Source organism: Portunus trituberculatus, chromosome 27, assembly GCF_017591435.1.
Source record: "Portunus trituberculatus isolate SZX2019 chromosome 27, ASM1759143v1, whole genome shotgun sequence".
NCBI classification, from domain to species: Eukaryota; Metazoa; Arthropoda; class Malacostraca; order Decapoda; family Portunidae; genus Portunus; species Portunus trituberculatus.
Window position 1 is genome coordinate 5,961,778 of NC_059281.1, and position 7,592 is coordinate 5,969,369.

Sequence of the window (7,592 nt, forward strand, 5' to 3'; positions counted from 1 at the left end):
ACAAAAGAAAACAGGATACAGGAATAAAGGGATGTAAACAAACAGACGCTGGTTTATCATTTCAATATTGACTCCACATAAAAATCTCCGTTCACTCCATTTCCTCCGTTGCTTCTGTAGCCACCGTTACCTCCTTTGTGGTCGTTGTTTCTTCCATTGCTTCCATAACCGTTGTTTCCTCCAGTGCTTCCGCAGCCAACGTTGCGTCAATTTTGGCCGTCGTTTCCTACATTGCCTCCATACCAGCCTCTGTTTCCTCCGTTACCTCCACGTCAGACTCCGTGGCCTCCGTGGCCGTTCCTTCCGTAATCATTGCTGAAAGAGGAGTGGGAGGACATGTCGGATGTCCCACAGCACACGCCCAGCAGCATAGCTCAACAGAACCCTCTGTTGTGTGGGTGGAGGGGGAGAGGTGGTGTTAGTTCTGTTACTGCTGCTACAACAACAACAATAACTCCTACTTCTACTACTGCTACTACTACTTCTACGATTTCTACAAGAACTACCACCAATTCCTTTTTTCCAGCCGTCTGATGGTCTAGTTAGTATTCTACAGCTATGATTCTAACTTAGGGTGCGGGAGGTCGCGAGTTCAAATTCCGGTACGCCCAGTGAAAACATTCTGTTTTACACTTATTTCCTTTGGGATGAGAATATTTCAACGTGTTATATTGTCATAAATATACAAGAGAGTGAGAGACTTTGGGAGAGAGGGAAAGGGGAAATGTGAGTATAAATAATATTTTTAAGCACGTCTGATGTAGCAAGGTAAAATTGGAGGAGCAGAGGCATTATTGCTGAGACAGGTGGAGGGGGGACGAGTGGCGGGGAGTGGGGAGGAGGGCGGAGTGTTTGTCAACTTTCCTGCAGTAGTTATGTGGGCGTGTTTTGGGTGTGGAGAGGGCGGTGAGGTACGAGTATTTAAGGAGGCATGTTTGAGTGAAGCAGCACACACTCCACAGTCCTTCCCACCGGAGCTATACACCTGAGCCTTACCTGAGATCATTACCTCAGCCAGCCATGGTGAGCTGCTCCGCGTGTTTGGTGTTGTCACTGATTGTAGTCAGTTGTTTGATTTGCTGTTTTTCGTCGCCCATTGTGTTCAATTTGATTCATTGCTGCTTTCTTTTTTATCATGCTTTTTTTTCCTCTATGTATGAACATTCTTTCTTTATACTGTAGTTTTCTTCATATACATAATAACTTTCTTACTTAATATCATAGATTTTTCTTATTATAGCAGCCCGCTGTAATCTTATAGTGAAATCTCCTTATTTATATAACTATTTCCTCATTTGCACTTTAGCTATCTTTCTTACCACTGTAGTTTCTTTTCCCTCGTCGTCATTATGGGCAGTTTCCGTATAATAATGTAGCTTATATAGTACATTATTCAAACAATTGAATCAGGGCCAAAATATTTGCTGCTGCTTGTAATTCACTGGCATCCACTTGCACAATTCCTGGAGTCTCTTCAATGAAAGTAAGAGTGATGTATTCTATTTCCCATTTATGTTATGAATGGTACAAGTTTTACATATCGCGTGTTAGCATGTAATGATTGAATACTAATTAGACTGAACATAAAACATATTTCAGATCTTTATGTTTAAACATTTACAAGCGTCTCATAATCATTTTCCTATTCTTTCTCTACATAAAACCGCTTCAGTGTTGGTATAGATAGATTCAACAAATATACTGAAGTTATGCATTCCTAAAATTCCGTTTTCTGACTTCGCTACTCGAGTACTTGTCTTAGAGAAGGAGGTGACGAAATGCTTCCGCTAAAAGTGAGAGTAGAGATAATGTGCACGGTGATGAGGCTGAGATTGGCTCTGCTTCAGGAGGCAGCGAGGGAACAGCAGAGGAGGGGATGAAGTGATGTAGGTGATGACACAGAGCTTAACAGAAAACGGAAACCAGAAAGAGAGAGAGAGAGAGAGAGAGAGAGAGAGAGAGAGAGAGAGAGAGAGAGAGAGAGAGAGAGAGAGAGAGAGAGAGAGTATCTAACACAACCAAACAAACACATCCTTTTTTTCCTCCTCACAACAACAGAAGGTCGCATTTTTCTTCGCCGGGCTCCTTGTCCTCGTGTTCGTCGCCTCGTCCTTTGGGGCTCCTGAGGTGTCATCTCACATGCCTCCTCCTCCTCGGTCTCCAGCCACCCACATCCTCCCGTGCACAGGCCCAGACCTCACAGACCAGCGCACCGGCCCCGCCCCCACAGTTCAGCCACTGGAAACGCAAATGTCAACCTTGGCGGTCCTCGTTACCACGGCTAGGGAGGCAGTGAGGGAGTCCTGAGTCTTCCTTTATCTGCCTGACTCTTACTCTCTTTCTTTGCACCGTCTTTGTGGGGTTTTCTCCTTTTTGTTCTCTATAATTGCTTGTTTCGTAGTTTTCTTATTCTTGTGTTTTTCTTTCAGTCCTTTCTGTTGTTTCGTTTTATTCTCTGTTCTTTGCCTGTTTGTTATTTTGTGTCTTGCTCACATTAGTGTTTCTTCAAGTTTTGTACCTCTTATTTCTCATCTAATATTCTTTGATCTCTCCTCTTTTTCCTTCCTCTTACATTATGTTCATGTTTGTTGTTCACACCTGTTGCCTCATCATTATCTCATCACCTCATCTGGATCGTGTCTCAGATGTGAGCTCTCTCCAAAGTCCGACTTGTTTAATTGCACACCTGTTGGCTAATTATTCCCTTCATGTGTAAGTCTTCACCTGTCTGTCTCTTTTCGTTACGACACACATACGAATGTAAAAAAGTTCAATATTGGCTACTTTTCTTTGGCAAATTTGTGTTAAATTTCAGTTTATGAATATTAATTTTCCCTGTTAACTCAATACTTTGATGTAACTCAAAATTGTCCAGGATTCCCAGAATAAAATAAAACTATGAAAATGCAATATGTGGTATTTTTGTATATTGCATCGATGTGTAAGTTATGAGTGTCTTGAACTGTGGGGATTGAAGAGTGAATGGAACGAAGCTTATGCCATTTCATCTCACTATGAAATGCACTAGTTCATAATGTATAGTGCACTTTCTTGATGTAAAGCTGAATAACATAACGAGAGCTGAACAGAAGGAAAAATTCTCAAATGTCTAAGGAAAAGAAATGACAGGGAGGTAGAAAAAACAATATTAATTTTAAGATATGAGAAAATTAGAGAAACATAAATGGTTTCTCTCTAAACAAAAAACAATGATAGAATATAAAGTAAAACAAGTAGCAGGTGCAGATTTCAATATAACACACCTTTATAGAGGATAAGGCAATTGCTCTTTTGAGAAATTAATAAATGAAATAAAAACGAAGAAAAAGAAAAGATCGTAAAATGTAGTTCTTCGATTACCAGTTACTTTCATCCATTACCTGTGCAGCTCAGTGACCATCGAACACCTGGAATGGATTAATGGATCACTTAAAATCAATTGGGATCCTTTAATCTTTAATTCAGAGGTGAGCAAGAGCGCTTGTATATCCGCTTTTCCGCTCCTCCGCTTAGAGTGGACTTCCAAATCGCAAGCGGAAGATAGCTGGCGACAAAAATAAATGAATAAAATAAAATAAAGCGGAAAAGCGGAGAGCGGACACTTGAAAATTATAGTCCACTCTTTGCTCCCACCCTTTTTTCTCATTCTCCCCTCCCGCAGTCCGCTCTTTCGCTCAGCTCTTTTTTGTCATTATCCGTTCGCGCCTCTGCTCATACTCTCACTCTGTACACGTCTTGTGCTTGATCTCTCCACTCCTGCTCAGAGTCTCCATTTACTCTCTTCTACTACAACAACTTTTATTACTGCAATTACTACTTCTACTACTACTACTACTACTACTACTACTACTACTACTACTACTACTACTACTACTACTACTACTACTACTACTACTACTGTTACTACTACTACTACTACTACTACTACTACTACTACTACTACTACTACTACTACTACTACTACTACTACTACTACTGCTGCTGCTGCTGCTGCTTCCACTACTATTACTACTAATACTACACTACTGCGAGCGGAGAGCGTAAGCTTGAGAGGAAGTGAGAGTGCAGCGGAGAGCAGGAGCGAGGAGGGCTTCATTGATTCCCAAAAATGAGCAGAAAAACGTTGGCAGAAGGATCCGGCGCAAAAGAGTGGAAGAGCGCAAGAGGATCTTAATTTTGAGAGTGCCTGCCCAACACTGATCGTTATAAAAATTTCAAGTATCATCTCTATTAGTATTTCCTTTTTTTCCTTTCTTGTCACGTAAACCTCCCAAAAGTGGTGGTACGTTTTATTACAAATTTGAAGGAAAACATAACTGAAACAAGAGAAACATAAACGGGATACACGAATAAAGGGATTTATACAAACAAACACTCTTTGTTGATCGTTTTAATATTCCATTCTCTTCGCATCAAAAATGTTTATACGGCTGATCTTGGTACACACGCAGAGACACACACACACACACACACACACACACACACACACACACACACACACACACACACACACACACACACACACACACACACACACACACACACACACACACACACACACACACACACACACACAGACAAACGTACATGAAGAGAGAGAGAGAGAGAGAGAGAGAGAGAGAGAGAGAGAGAGAGAGAGAGAGAGAGAGAGAGAGAGAGAGAGAGCAGGTTCACAATTGTTCTTCCCTTTCATCTCCCTGTCTCGTGTTTGTCATTAGGGGCTCTTTGCTTCACTTGTTGTATAGGCGACTGTCGGAACTGTCGTTGGAACCATATCCTCGGTTGGAACCGCTACAGCCCCTGTTGCCTGTGTTCTGGCTGTTGTTGCCAAAGTCGTTGTTTCTTCCATTATTGTCCTAACCTCCGTTCATTCCATTTCCTCCATTGCTGCCATAGCTACCGTTGCTTCCGTTGTGGCCGTTGTTTCCATCGTTGCCTCCATATCCGCCTCCTTTTCCTCCATTTCCTCTGTTATAACCGTTGCCTCCATGTCGGCCTTCATTTCCTCCATGGCCGTTCCTTCCGTTACCATTGCTGAAGGAGGAGTAATAGGACAGGTCGGGCGTCACACAACACACGCCCAGCAGCAGCGCCACCCCAGCACAGACCAAGAGAACCCTCTGTTGTGTGGGTGGAGGGGGAGAGGTGGTGTTAGTTCGTTTACTACTGTCACAACAACAATAAGAACATTACTACTACTAATACTGCTTTTACAGCTACTACTACTGCTACTAGTACTAATTATATTACTACTTCTACGATTTCTACAACTATTAGCACCAACTCTTTTTTTTTCCTGATGGTTTAATACTGTAGGGGGTATGATTCACTCTTAGGGTGCCAGAGGTCCCATGTTCAAATTCCGGTCAGGCCTAGTGAAAAAAGTCTTTGTTTTACGTTACTTCCTTTGAACTGAGAATGTCTCGTCATGCCATATTGTTAAGAATATACTGGAAAGAGAGAGAGAGAGAGAGAGAGAGAGAGAGAGAGAGAGAGAGAGAGAGAGAGAGAGAGAGAGAGAGAGAGAGAGAGAGAGAGAAAGGGGAAATGTGTGTGTAAATAAAAGTTTTTAAGCACGTCAGATGTAGCAAGGTAATGGGATGGAGCAGAGGGATTACTGCTTAGACAGTTGGAGTGGGGACGAGTGGCGGGGAGTGGGGAGGAGGGCGGAGTGTTTGTCAACTTTCCTGCAGCAGTCATGTGGGCGTGTTTGGGGGTGTGGGGAAGGCGGTGATGTATTTAAGGAGGCTTATTTGAGTGATACAGCACACACTCCACAGTCCTTCCCACCGGAGCTATACACCTGAGCCTTACCTGAGATCATTACCTCAGCCAGCCATGGTGAGCTGCTCCGCGTGTTTGGTGTTGTCACTGATTGTAGTCAGTTGTCTGATTTGCTGTTTTTCGTCGCCCATTGTGTTCAGTTTGATTCATTGCTGCTTTCTTTTATATCATGTTTTTTCCTCAATATATTAACTTTCTTCCTTTTTACTGTATTTTTCTTAATGTACAGTACATGTAGCTTTCTTGCCTAATATCATAGATTTTTCTTATTATAGCTGTCTTATACACTGCAGCTTCTGTTTACTTGTATTTAATTCTTAGAGTGAAATCTCTTGTTTCACTTGGTTATTCCCTCATTTGCACTGTAGACATCTTCCTTACCGCTGTAGTATTCTTTCCTTTCCTTATCATTGAGGGCAGTTTCCCTATAATAATGCAGCTTATATAGTACATTAATTAAACATCTTAATCGGGACCTAAAGATTTGCTGCTGCTTATGATTCATTGAAATCCACTTGCACAATTCCAGCACTCTTTAATGAATGTAAGAGTGATGATTATTTTCTTTCTATTTAAATTTTGAATGGTACAAGTTTTACATATCGCGTGTTAGTATGTAATCATTGAATATTAATTAGATTGAACGTAGAACATTCTTTAAGTCTTCTTGTTTAAACATTTACAAGCGTCTCATAAAAATTTTCCTATTGTTTCTCTACATAAAACCGCTTCAGTGTTGTCATAGATAGATTCAACAAATCTACTGAAGTTATCCATTCTTAAAATCCCGTTTTCTGACTTCGCTACTCGAGTACTTGTCTTAGAGTAGGTGACGAAATGCTTCCGCTAAAAGTGAAAGTAGAGATAATATGCACGGTGATGAGGCTGAGATTGGCTCTGCTTCAGGAGGCAGCGAGGGAACAGCAGAGAAGGGGATGAAGTGGTGTAGGTGATGACACAGACCTTAACAGAAAACGGAAACCAGAGAGAGAGAGAGAGAGAGAGAGAGAGAGAGAGAGAGAGAGAGAGAGAGAGAGAAAGTATCTAACACAACCAAACAAACACATCCTATTCTTCCTCCTCACAACAACAGAAGGTCGCATTTTTCTTCGCCGGGCTCCTTGTCCTCGTGTTCGTCGCCTCGTCCTTTGGGGCTCCTGAGGTGTCATCTCACGTTTCCTCCTCCTCGGGCCCCAGCCACCCACATCCTCCCGTGCACAGGCCCAGACCTCACAGACCAGCGCACCGGCCCCGCCCCCACAGCAGCGGGTATAGAGGTACAGCCACTGGGAATGCAAACGTCAACCTTGGCGGTCCTCGTTACCACGGCTAGGGAGGCAGTGAGGGAGTCCTGAGTCTTCCTTTACTGCTGTCTTTCATTTATCTGTTGTCTCATTAGCATATCATTACTTCATACGGATATAAAAAGAAGTCTTCATTTCGTTGCTATATTTGTGTTAAACCTTATTTCTTGTTTATTATTTGTCATTGTTAACTGAATACCTTGATGCAACTCCAAATTGTCCAAGATTCCCAGCGTAAAATTAAACCATGAAAATGCAATATGTGGTATTTTCGTATGCTCTATTGATGTATACCTTATGAGTGTTTTGAACTGATGGGAGTGAAGAGGGAATAGGTATAAATCAGTAGCATCCAACCTCATCTCTCTCTCTCTCTCTCTCTCTCTCTCTCTCTCTCTCTCTCTCTCTCTCTCTCTCTCTCTCTCTCTCACACACACACACACACACACACACACACACACACACACACACACACACACACACACACACACACACACACACACA

The 7,592-nt window shown here is 42.2% G+C and overlaps 2 long non-coding RNA genes across 2 annotated transcripts; both read left to right on the top strand.

Moving 5' to 3' along the window:
* The first annotated feature begins 914 nt into the window (after positions 1-914).
* Positions 915-2,910, top strand: LOC123509746. Its single transcript, XR_006676277.1, has 2 exons — positions 915-1,023; positions 2,059-2,910. It is a non-coding gene; the product is annotated as an uncharacterized LOC123509746 (long non-coding RNA).
* Positions 2,911-5,746: 2,836 nt separating this feature from the next.
* On the top strand, positions 5,747-7,347 carry LOC123509747. The gene is made up of 2 exons (XR_006676278.1): positions 5,747-5,841; positions 6,878-7,347. It is a non-coding gene; the product is annotated as an uncharacterized LOC123509747 (long non-coding RNA).
* The last annotated feature ends 245 nt before the right edge of the window (positions 7,348-7,592 follow it).